This window comes from Pteropus medius, unplaced genomic scaffold, assembly GCF_902729225.1.
Source record: "Pteropus medius unplaced genomic scaffold, Ma_sr-lr_union100, whole genome shotgun sequence".
Lineage (NCBI taxonomy): Eukaryota > Metazoa > Chordata > Mammalia > Chiroptera > Pteropodidae > Pteropus > Pteropus medius.
This window is the reverse complement of record NW_024340692.1, coordinates 12,591,344-12,603,818: the sequence shown is the minus strand read 5'-3', so window position 1 is coordinate 12,603,818 and position 12,475 is coordinate 12,591,344. Positions and strand designations below refer to the sequence as shown.

The 12,475-nt window shown below is 40.7% G+C and overlaps 1 protein-coding gene, 1 long non-coding RNA gene and 1 pseudogene across 4 annotated transcripts in view; 2 read left to right on the top strand and 1 right to left on the bottom strand.

The window, feature by feature from the left end:
- GLIS3 (GLIS family zinc finger 3) overlaps window positions 1-9,902 on the bottom strand; it is a 420,742-nt gene extending 410,840 nt beyond the window's left edge. For 2 of the 3 annotated variants that reach the window (XM_039885485.1, XM_039885610.1), the window contains exon 1: window positions 9,250-9,902. The gene's annotated coding sequence lies outside the window, so the exon portion shown is untranslated. The remainder of the gene's footprint in view (window positions 1-9,249) is intronic. The other variant, XM_039885559.1, reaches the window with a different exon arrangement.
- LOC120620750 (uncharacterized) lies at window positions 6,622-9,219 on the top strand. Its single transcript, XR_005657969.1, has 2 exons — window positions 6,622-8,148; window positions 8,238-9,219. It is a non-coding gene; the product is annotated as an uncharacterized LOC120620750 (long non-coding RNA).
- Window positions 9,903-11,909: 2,007 nt separating the features above from the next.
- LOC120604456 (elongation factor 2-like) overlaps window positions 11,910-12,475 on the top strand; it is a 75,159-nt pseudogene continuing 74,593 nt past the window's right edge.

Sequence of the window (12,475 nt, the reverse complement as noted above, 5' to 3'; positions counted from 1 at the left end):
TCCAGAAGTACAGATTTGGGTACTTAAGATCTGACGTATTGATACACTTAGATTTTTAATACTCCATTCATTCAAACAATGAAAATATTCATTCTGCTATATGAGTCAACATATAGTTAATAAGTCTTTCCTTTCGACCACTTTCAAACTCTTATAAAACACTCCTATAAGTCAGGTCAGAGAGGAAATTACTTAACTTCTAAAGAAATTAAGGCACAAAACCATTTAATAATTTCACTAGTTTTCTAGAAAACCTATGGCTTTAATCAAAATACAAAAATCATGACTATCTTCTATCCCAGGCTCAGGCACTGTTTCTCATGAACTAAAAGATTAACTAAACAAAAAGCAATGTTAACTCATCCATTCAAGAAAATTCTAAAAACACGAGCTCAATAATGCCTATTTATAGCCAAAAGCCCTTACTTAGTAAATATCATTAATAAACTCATCTAGAGTCATAATTCATCTGATGAACCAGTTAATTATTAATTTTCATACATCATTTCATTTCCTTAGGCTACATTTAGCCTTTGTTACATTTTCCATTCCTTATGCCACAAGCATTTCTTACCCTGCATAGAAAACCTGATAATGAGGCACAAAATACTGGTCAGCAAACAAACTGCTCCTGAGCTGGCTTCTTATATATATGTCTAAGACATCTAAAACAGAGTTATTATTTTTTCCTTTTGGGTTAATGATTGTATAATTTCATTAACATTGCCTTTTCAACATCGCTGCCTTGATCATTAATAGGCCATGATATTCCCATAGGCTTCTCTAGTTACAGCTTTTATAGCCAGAGAATATAGAAATGAAAAGCCTATTGATAGATAATATAAGTTATTCTCATGCACGGCTGCAATGTGAAGCACATTTTGCAATTCAATCAAGGACAGATAGAGCTGAATGTTCTTAGATCCTGGGAGTTCATTTTAATAAGCAGAATGTACCTTGTCCTAACACAGGTGACTGACTCCTCAGAAAAGATTGTATAAACAAAAACCAATCGTGTAAGTCATTTTATTGGCAACAATATAAACACAGCTATATTAGATGTCACCAATAAATTAAAATTATTCTTGTCTGCAATTTTAACAAGAGGAAAGTGCAAACATGAGCCTGTGAAGCTAAAGGATATTATAGAGGAAATACACTGGATATGTACAATTTCTCTAAATTGAAAGGGAGACTACTATATTGTGATAGAGTAACCCACAACAAAGTATAGTTGATCATTTCTGTGGTTTCATAACTTTGTTCAGTAAAACTGACAGATTCACAGACTTTACAACAGAAGTTACATAGAAACAGGGTTGGGATAATTCCCTATTATTGGGATGTGGAGCAGAAATTTAAGGAGGTTACATTTAGAACCTAGAGACATTTGGACATCCCCAAGGTCTAATGTCGGTAATTCTAAGACTATTAACATATTTATTTTGAATACTAAATGGACAGATATTACTCAAGCAATATAATCACAAATAAGATGAAATCGAAAAGAGAAAGTACTCTTTCTAACTCAGGAAGTACTCTTTCTGAGTTAAACCAATTAAAATCATGGAGACAAATTAATGTTCCCTTCAGAGATGCAAGACCATTCTTCCAAAGATAATATAGAATCCCTGACTTTGTTTTATCTGTGGATTCCAATCCCTAGCTATCTAATTAGAGATATACACATTTTAACTTTTAAAAAATTTGTATATTTCATAAAACTTTCAAAAGAAATTAATTTTCTCTAAATTTACGGAGTAAAATATCTGGCAGCGCCCTTTTAAATTTAAACTAGTGGTTATGATATTCAAAATATGAGCAGCAAATATGAACAAGACACAGAGGAAAGAAAGGGAAGAAAGGGAGGAGAGGGGAAGAGAAAGGGAAGAGAGTGGAAAAAGGGGAATCAAATGTTAGAATTTATTCTATTAGTCAATCCTAACTTAAAATTTAGAGGTAGCTTTGAGAATCTTATACATAATGCTAGTAACTACAGAATTCTAGAAGAAATTCAGAACTTTGAAGAAAATACTGCTGGAAAGCAATATTAAAATCCACTTTCCACACTTCAGTGCATCTATATGAGTTTCATATCCTCCAAACTTACTAAATGTCACTATTTTTAGTAGTAATTACCTACAAGTATTTCATTTACTTTGCCTCAGTCATTAACTCATCAATGAGTACAGAAAGTTCTAGAAAACTGTGACCCTACCAAAACTGGCAAGAGAGAGGGGGATAATTAGGGATTTCCTTGGTCAGCTGTAAGAAATCACACAAAATGAGAATGACTTGGAATCAAAAAGATTTTTTTAAGACAAATGATGCTTTGGTCCAAGTTCAATATGAACCATAAGTTCCTAGACCCGTATTTAACAAAGCACTCTTTCTAGATCAGTGTTGTTCAAACTAGTTGCAATCCATTGGTGGGCCTTGAAATCAATTTTTCAATGGTGAAAGAATTTTTAATGAAATAGAACCGACTAGAATTAAATATAAGCTATCAGTGTGCATCAAATGTATTAATGGTTAAATATTGCTTTATTTCAATTATTTCTGGGTGTACATATCTGTATATCTATGTGCATACATGTGTTCTAGATAAAATGAAAAATTTATGATTGGTTACAGTCTAAAAAGCATAAAAGCCATTGCGATAAAAGCATCTGGACTATCTGCCTGCCCAGGTACCTATCAAGAACAGCTACAAATATAGACAGAGTTGAGCAGCCAAAGTAAAACAAATACCAAAATATAGTTGTAACAAAGATCTAAATGTTTGGCACTTTTAGCTTTCTGAAAAATAAGGATTAAATAATACAAAGCTATACTCTTACCACTATTATCTTTCACTTTGCTTTTTAATTAGTACATATCAATTGGTCGATTACACTCTATAAATATCACTTAATCAAGCAACTAACAGAATCAAGATCAAAATGACTGACAATTTTTTATCTTCCCTTTCACATAGGGTAGATGACCTTCTCTAGAATAAAACTTCACTCTTATAACGCTAAAGGGGTAAAAGTTTAAATTAACACATAACTGCCTCTGAGAACTGAGATATTCAAAATGTGTTCTTAATATGAGTTAACCATCAGATCCCATGAAGAGGAATTTGAAATGGAAAAATGAACACATTCCCTATGATGTCACTGCTGAATTAATTACCTGAATTGCAAAGAGTGAACACCACATGGTTTGAGACACAAAGGCTTCTTCAGAAATATAAAAGAAAAGTAACTAACTGGAGGTTTTTCTTTTTTAAAAAAAATCCATCCTCATACAGGAGATACATAGGTAGTAAAATAAGGCAAGTAAAAAGCACATTCTTTGCCATTTAGTGTGTATAAATAACTTCTCAGCCCATGTGAATAGCTATTTGCAAAGCTGAAAATTATAATCCTTTCAAAAGGGTAGTAAGCATCTACCTATGGAAGATTCTAGAAATAAACTGAATTTATCATTCATTAAACCAAATATTCAACTATAATAAAGTGTCCCTATCATATGTGTAACTGGGTGATTTCTTTCCTTCTGTGTAATTGGTAATTGCTTAAAAGTGACCAATGTAACTATTTTTAGCGGCTAGTAGACAGAAGTTTTATACAAGTTAAATGATGTTCAGTGACATCACTGCAAAAGTATGAACATCCACAACAATGACTAGGTCCTTAACCAACATGACAACATATTTATTAAAAAAAAAAAACAAAAAAAAACACCCTACATGAATGACTCAGTCAAGTTACAGACAGAAGTGGAATCTATTGGTCATGCTGAAAAGGTTGGGAAAACATTAATCCATTTCTTCACACACAGTAATAACAAGAATTCATGCATAGCCCTGGCATCTGGTTAATTTTTTAGTACACAGTATTCAGCAGGCCTAGAAATGAAACTTCATAGTTCTAGCTCAAAATTTCAGGAATAACTGATATTCAGAAAGTCTGATCTCTTTATCCAGGAGCCTGGGTCAGGGTCTGATCTGATACTATAACCCTATCTGTCCATCTGCAGTTCAGCAAGACTTATTGCACCTGGAGGAATGTACAATTGTTCCCGTCCTTGGCCTTGAAGAGATCACATCAGACAAGAATGGTCCCACCAGCTTTCTTCATTTCAAGGCTGCTCTCAAATGGCTTGGAGCCTTCATGATTCCAGTTTTACGGACAAATTCCTTGACTTGTTCTCAAAGTGGAACATGGCTGGATCCTTGTTTCCATTCATCCTACAAATGGCCTTAGAGTCCACCTGGGTGGCCCTTCTCCTCCTCCTTTTTTTTGCCCTCTTTTGCCCCAAATTCAGATCCTACTCACCCTCCACACCTACCCCAAATACCCAATTAGGCCTTCCCTGATCTTCTCTTAATCTCTGCCTCTGGTCTGTAAAATGGCGAGAATCACACTATTGTACCTAGTTAATAGCATTACAGAATATTAAATGAAATAATGCATGTTACTTGCTTAGCACAGTACCTGGTACATAGGACCCTATAAATGTTAACTATTTTACTCTATATACCTCTTTTTTAACATTCATAACTTTATATATTGCCTTATAGTTATTTGCCTGTTTCATCTTCCTGTCTAAATTCTAATTTCATTAAGTTTTGGGGCTATGTATAATTTATCTTTGAACAGTCCCCAGCCCATATATACATACACATAGGTTGTTTTATATTATATCTATATATTTATTTATATTTATATTTTTCACGCTACATGTATCATATAGATTTTTCATACACAATATATTCACATACAATTATTTTATATTTTTATACAATACTGCTCATTTATACGGAAAAGTGGTATAAATAAGATATATAATTATTACTTATATTCATATCCTGTATTTATTATTTATTGCCTGAATAAATACAGTATAAGTAAGGTGTGACCATACAATCATGAATCCTATACACTCTGTGTCTTACAGAACCAGTTTAATTACAGTTGCATGTTTCCTAGTCTATTCCTCCTAATCTATTCCTTTCTCTATTAGGAAAAAGCTGCATGAAAACTATAGTCTAGTCTTTTGAGCAGGCACATTGTTCTTGTCTTTATCTTGGCATACTCATGAACAATGAAAAATCCTAGCTAATAGCCACAAAAACAGTCATTTCAGTACTGAGATCAGGCACTTCTTTTGTCACGAGATTGTCACCCCTAACAGACATTACCAAACACATTTTGGGTCGTCATGGTGGAAGCTGCTCCTCAGCATTCTCCTTGCTCACCTTATGCTGGCTTCGTACTATAGGTTTCACTCTTGTCTGTTCAGATTCCCTAATCGGACCATCATCAGGATGGAAAATAGGGCTTCTGTTTGTCAGTGTCCAAATTATCTAACCTACTAAAAGGTTATGTCAGAGAAAGAATCCAGATCTAAGACTGCATAGTGAATTATTCCATTTACATAAAGTATTTTAAAAACAGGCAAAATCTGTTGTTAGAAGTCAAGGCAGTGGTTACTCTGGAGGAACGTAGTGGCTGGAAGGAAATCATAAAGACGTTTCTGGGCATTGGTAATGTTCTATTTCTTGATCTGGATACTAGTTACTTAGCTGTGTTCAGCCTGTGAAAATTCATCAAGCTTAATATATATTCACTTTTCTATATTTTATTTTATTTCAATAAAAATTTGGGGTTTTGTGTCAACTCTGAAATAAATAAGAAACGAGAAAAACTTAGAACTTGGGCATCTTTTAATCAAACTCCATGTTAGTGTCATGTTAAAATCCTCCTGGAATGAGCAAGGCAGCATCTTCCTATTGCACAAATTTCTTATGTGCCATTTATTTATTTTTTAATTTTCTTTTCAGTCCTGATTGAGTCTATGAGCTAACCAAACTCAGTGAAAAGTTAGAATTAAGTCCTGTATCTCCACCTTCTTTATAAAATCCTCTTCAGAAACACAGAAAATGACCTCAGGGAATAAAATTTCCACAGGATGCCACTTCCTGAATTATCTCCTTCAAGAAGTACTTTTTCTATATTATGAAATAATTACAAATTAACATTCCAACTTCAGAGATCAACAGCTACAATATGAGAGGAACAACAGTGGAAAGAATGTCCTCACATTTAATTTACCAGCAGGAAAGAGCACTCAAAGGAAAAAAGACTGAGAACATTAAGCTCTCTTCTAAAACGATGGAAAGACCACTTTCTGCCATATAAATGAAGGCAGGGCTGGTACAAAACATTAATTTGCTATTGTTTAACCTCCCCACCCTGACTATTTTGGCCCAATATGAATGTTATCCACTAAGTGGACCCTGGAGTCCATCAAAAAAAAAAAAAAAAAAAAAAAGCTGCTTTTCCTATCTGAAATAATGATCACTTCTTTCCAAGCAAACCAACTGATCCCAGGTACTCAATCTCTGACAATCCAATTACTATTAAGGAACATAGATAGAATCAGGGGTCAGAAAAAAGATGCTCTCTCAAAACTGGCCTAAGGTAAACCAAAGAGAAAGGGAATTATAACAGCAAGTAGATTTAACTACTCATACTCAAGGATTGCTGAGTCCTCTTAACAACAAAGAAAAGGAATTGAACTACCAATAAGGAAAGGCGTTTTGAAAGTAACTGGAAAAGAAATGCCCCTCACTCTTCTTTTCAAAGATAATATTAGGGTTAGTCTGGAGGAAGACAACTAATGAAAACATATAACAACTGTAATGCATTTAAAGATGATCCTTAAACTTCAGCATGTTCCCAATTGCAAAAATAATATATAATTTAACACACTCCTGTCTCTAGATGCCTTCAAACTTTCCCCAAACAATCTTCATTGCAACCTTTTTTTGCAAATCTTTGCAGGTTGCACCTGTTTCACACGAGTGGAACTAAACTTGGAGGAGGGAAAAGGAATGGGGAGATTTAAATTAGCATAAATCAACTTTACTCCCCCCCCCAAAAAAAAAATAAAAGTTTCCTGTTTTAGTGTTAAAAGGGAGGTCTAGTGAGGAATGCAATAGAGGGGGAAACAGAGGTCTGGCTTACTCCCAAAGCAGAAATCATGACTCATCAAGGCTTTCAGAAGGGCCAGAAAGAAGCTGCATTTGCCTTGAGTTCACCTTCAGGCCAATACATGCTCTCTGAACTGAGACTAGGAAACTTGAATGTTTGTCCTGTGTCTGTGACAACCGGCTGTGAGGCCTTGAACAAAACGCCTGAAAGTCTCTGGATCTCGGTTTCCTCATCTGTAGGTGATCGCCAAGGAAGATCTCATCTAGATTTGTCTATATTTGAGATTTCCAGTCCCCATTACCTAAAGACAATTGGCCCACTGCGGGGAACTACAGAACATCCCTCTCCTCACAAAAGCCAGGGCCCAGGGTCCCAAACTCTGGGAGATGCTTAAGTCCTGGAAGTAGGTGGGGAGAGGGTGTAAAATCCTCCTCTCTATGAAAGGGGGCACGCAGCTGCAGAGACCAGTCCCTATCAAGGCTAAACCAGGCGATTCCGGAAGCACCCTCCACCCTCTACCCCTGCTTCAGGTTCAGATGCTCCAGGGATGAGGACCGAGCTGATTCCCGGCAAGGCTATCAAGAGGGTGAAGAATACAGAACAGAGGGGTCCTCTCTATCAGGGGGAGGGATGCAGATATCTGGAAAGGTGTTGGGGACCCGCCAAACGAGGGAGAGGAGCATGGGGCAGGGTTGGAAGAGAACAACCCTCATCTGTTCCTGATCCCCCTACATGGACCGCAGGGGTCGGAGGCCCGCACCCCTAGGCTCTCTGGCGCGGAGCGAGGGGCGTGTCCGGAAGCCGAAGCGACAGGGCCCGGTTGAGGTCGCGCTGCTGCGACCCTGTCACTCTCTGGCCGACCCGGCCCCTAACCCTCAGCCCTGTGCGCGAGCAAGCTCAGCAAGACAAAACAAACTCGTGCCGGCTTCCTGTTGTGCAACCCAGTCCTGAGTAATGCGAGGCCCTAAGGGCGCCGCCGCGGGCCCACCGCTGGGAAGCCCAGGCGGCGGGGACGAGCGGGCTCCCCGGCCCGGCCAGAGCCGGATTCCAGAGGGAACCGCGGCCCCGCTCGCAGGAGCGCACTGACCCCACGCCGCGGACCCCGCGCTACACCAGCCGCGCGGACCCGGAGCCTCCACCGAACTAGTGTGCTAACCCTCAGGTCTCCTTTCACTTCTTGCCTCCCCAATACTCGCAACAAGTCGCGACTAGTGAAGCCAGAAATGACCTTTCCAAAGTTTCTCTCTCCAGGTACCTAACTGAATCATCCATAGGATGACAAATCCGTCAGAGCCAAGTTTTCCAGACACTTGGGTGACTTCTTCATCCCTGAGGTGACTGTCATCTCCAGTGAGTAACTTGGAAGTGTCGCTCCGGGCAAGGTGTGTGTCTAGGACGGAGCCGGCTGCTCACTCACGCTTTCCAGAGAGCAGCCCGGCGGACTTCAAATTACACACGGGGTCATTTATAGGGACTGAAGCCGTACGCAGGACAAAGTTCCTGAGACTGAGACATTTTCCAAACAGTGCTGACATTTTGCGGGGCCGCAAAAAAAAAAATGTAAACGCGAGGTGACGAACCCAGCGGGGAGTGTGCGCGTCTGAATGTGTCTGCGCATTTTGCGGCGTGGGAGGTTATAGCTATAGACCTGGAGGATGCGGGTCAGCGGACCCACACCAGCGGCGAGTTAACGTACCGCTGACCCGAGGACCTCCTGGAGCAATGGGGATATCGGCTTGAGCGAGACACAAGCGTGAAAAACAGACTTCGTGGAGCTCCACAAACACGTGGAACTGGAAAAGACAACTATAGCCCGTGTGCGCGAGAGACCTCATGTCACCCCATCAATTCTCACTTCTCCAGTTTCCCTTCAGTGTGGACTCATGGGTGCCTTGCAAGACCATGCCCGTGCGTCCTGTAACTTGCCCTGATTTTGTAGCCCTCTGGCTCATGTAGTTTAAAAGAAAACCAAAAACAAAAAGTCTTCCTAATTAGAGAAACTTTAAAATCTCGTTGATTCCTTTCTGTCCCCTACACGGGTACTCTTAGGTAACTGACAAGAACACAGCCTGATTCCTAATTGAGGGTCGTTATCTCAGTAAACAGATCATTTAGAGAATCTGGGGATGGGGGCGCGTATATTCTTAACCCTGCACGAACGCCACCGGCTCAGCGTGGAGAACTATTTCTAATCCCTAGTTTGTGTCTCCGAACATTAACTCCCCCACACTCTCAAAGCAAAGTTCCTATGGCATCCACTTACCAGGTAACCAGGATTTCCACAACAAAGCCGGCGTGCTGGTCCCTTCCCCCGGCCAGCCTGCGCGAGTGACAGCGGGTGGCCAGCTCTGGCGAGGAGAAACTTGGGGCTCCAGCCTTTCAGCGCGCTCCACGGGTTCTGCCTCCTTCGGAAATGAAAACTCCCATCCCAGCCCGGGGACGGAGCGCGGAAACTCGGCCCAAGTGCCGTGTGTGCGCGCGCGTGTGCGAGGGCAGCAGCGGCAGGGGGAGGAGGCAGAAGGGGGGTGGCTGGACCCTCGGCATCAGCTCATTCTCTTCCTCCACTACGCCCACATGCAAATAATGTTTTAAAAAGTTGAGTTTCGACTTTGTGCCTCGCCTGTCCTGCTCATCCTCGCCCTGGGCCGGGGGCTGCGTCTGGGGAGCCAGCCCGGGATGCTAGCTGATTCCTTTCGCCGGTTCCGTCGGGGAAGAGCTGGTGCGAGCCTGGACAGCTACGGGCGGCGCGGGGAGGGGCGGCGCTGGTGCCCGTGCGCGCCGCGCTCTGGGCTGCCGGAGCGGCGCAGTGTGGACGCGGCCTCTGGGAAAGGGGAAGGGAAAAGGAGGGAGGGAGGGAGGGAGGAGGCCGGGCGAGGAGTGTGGATGTTAGTGCCGCAGCGAAGGCCGGCCTGCAGCCAGCTGCTTCCTGAGTGTGAGCGCCGGAGGGAGAGGGGGGAAAGAGTGGGGCGGACTCACTGGTCACCAGGCTGGCCAATTCGAAGGCCAAGCTTGTATCTCCTTCTCGACGCGTTAACACACACACTCCTAACCCTGAGCCAAGGAGTCAGTGAACTCCAGAACCGGGTAATAGCAGGAAGACACTTTGCCTTCTTAGGCCTATTTGTTTGGCTGGCTTTTTTCTTTAACATGAATAAAGCCTCAGCGTTTAGACAGGATTTGACGTCAAATCGTAAAGAACAAAACAAAACAAAACAAAAAAAATACCCAGTAGTAAAACGTAAACAGTAAAAACTACGAAGTGAAAAATGGCAAAAGGGTCTTTCTAATATTCAGGATTGGATGCACACAACTTCGAAAATGGATAGGTAAAGCACAGAGGATGCCTTTGGCATCCTTTTAAAGTAAAGTATAGGCGGAGAAGATTGAAAGGTGATGGAAGTGTTACAAGGGTGTAAAATTCCAAACATAGAGTGCCAGGAATGGAAGCACATTTCCTATATATGTTGCATCTATTAGCAGCACTTTGTCCTGAAGAATTCAACATCCTCAGCTTCATACCTCTTTAAGCTGTGACCTGAGCTCTTCTGCTTGGTTTGATCACAGACCTGAAGATGCTGGCCAACTATGAGCGGTTCCCCACATGTACTGCCACAGATGTACAGATCTCCATCTTGGGAATCAATGTATGTGAAGCACACAACATCCTCATTAGGCCTTTCTGCAGTGAGAGTATAATTCATGCTCATGAATGAAATGAATGAAAATATCTCAAGACACTTAGAATTTCACCAGTCCTTATATTCTATTCTAGGGCTCTCACTCCAATATACATTAGCATTCAAGTAATAGATGCTAGGATCAAAATATAAACCCTCAAGTACTCAAATTACTTGCTCCAGTAAACCAAACCAAAAAGACTGTTGAAAATTTTCACTTATTTCAGAAAAAAAAAAAAAACATTACTAAAGTTGGTCTACATCCATTATATTCACCAAAAGAAAAAAAAAAGCCGATTTTCACAGTACTTATGTCTTGTTATAATCTGTTTTTCAAGACTCCCTTTAGAGAAAGTATTTTTTCCTTTTCCTAAAGACATAAATTCATCAGAATATTAGTCACCAGAATATCTGTCAGCAGAAGTGGAGGGAGAGAAATAAATTAATAAGTGTATAAGATATATCATTCTGTCGATTTTCCAGTTTCTCCCTCTGTTCTGCATCTCCTTTTAAATCCAACTATCCAAGACCAAGATGGCAATCAATGGGTTCAACCACACACAAGAAAAGAAAATACTCATAAAATAAAGCATGCAGCAACATCACAAAAACAAAGAAACCAAGTGGTGGAAATTGCCGCGACTATTCCATTGTGGCTAGTTATTGCAACATGGCCTGATATTCACATAAAAACCCTTCCTCATTAACTCCAGCCTTCAGGAGCAGCACAAGATGTGAACACTGACCCATCGATGTATCATGAGAAATTCCCTTCATCTAGAATCTTGTGCTGTACAGATTGCTCCCCAGGAACAGCACAAGGCTGGGTGAAGGCTACAAAAACTCTTTTCTATGCCCCTCAAATATCATCTCAAATACAATGGTTTTGATGTATGAAATGATATCCTAGAGGCTTGCAGAAGTTTCCCAAACTTCCCACTTGATGGAAATAGCTTTGCTGGAAGAGAAAATATATAGTGCTACTCCCTACTTTAATCAATGGCTCATGAAAATAAAACACTGGGAAAGTTATTAGTCATCAACCTGGAGATCCCCAAAATTCTCTTCACTCATAAGAGCTCAAGGGTGGGAATGTCAGTTTTTAGTTAGGTGGGATTTTCATGAGCCTCTAATATTCCTAACACAGTGTTCACTAAATAGGTACAGTGCTTTGGTTGACCTTTTTTTTTTCTTGGCCAGGAATGTAGATCTGCAATATCCTTACATTCCATGGGATATAGTAAAAATGCAGCGCTCCCAATACAATCCTGAAGTGACTCAGAATGAGATCTGCACCTCTTCTGGACAGAATTGGTAAACACTGGTGGGGGAGAGAAGATTAATGAGAGAGTGGGAAAGGAAGTAGTGTAGTTTAGCAATGACACTCTCCCTTCCCCATGAGCTCTCCATCATGCTTAGGAATTATGTCCTGGCAGCCTTTCAGACAGATAGGTGGGAACTGTGCCCCATTAGTATCGTCCCTCTCTGAGGTCCTTAGTTGTATGCATCTCAACTGCCAACTCAGGGCAGCTGATTCAGCAGACAGGGCCCTGCTGCTAGCCCAAGTCCAATTCTATTCATTTGAGAAATATTCAGTGAGTACCAACTCTGTCCCAGGATTGGGAATAAAGGAATTAACACTCATAGGCATTAACACACATACATGGGAAGATGTTATATAATGCATTTTGCCCAATTCCTGGGGTATAGTAAACCCTCAAAAAATGGTGGCCCTTTGCATACATTATCTCACCTACTCCTCAAAACAATCTGTATGAGATGGCCATTTGTAGCCCCTATTTAGAAGCAAGG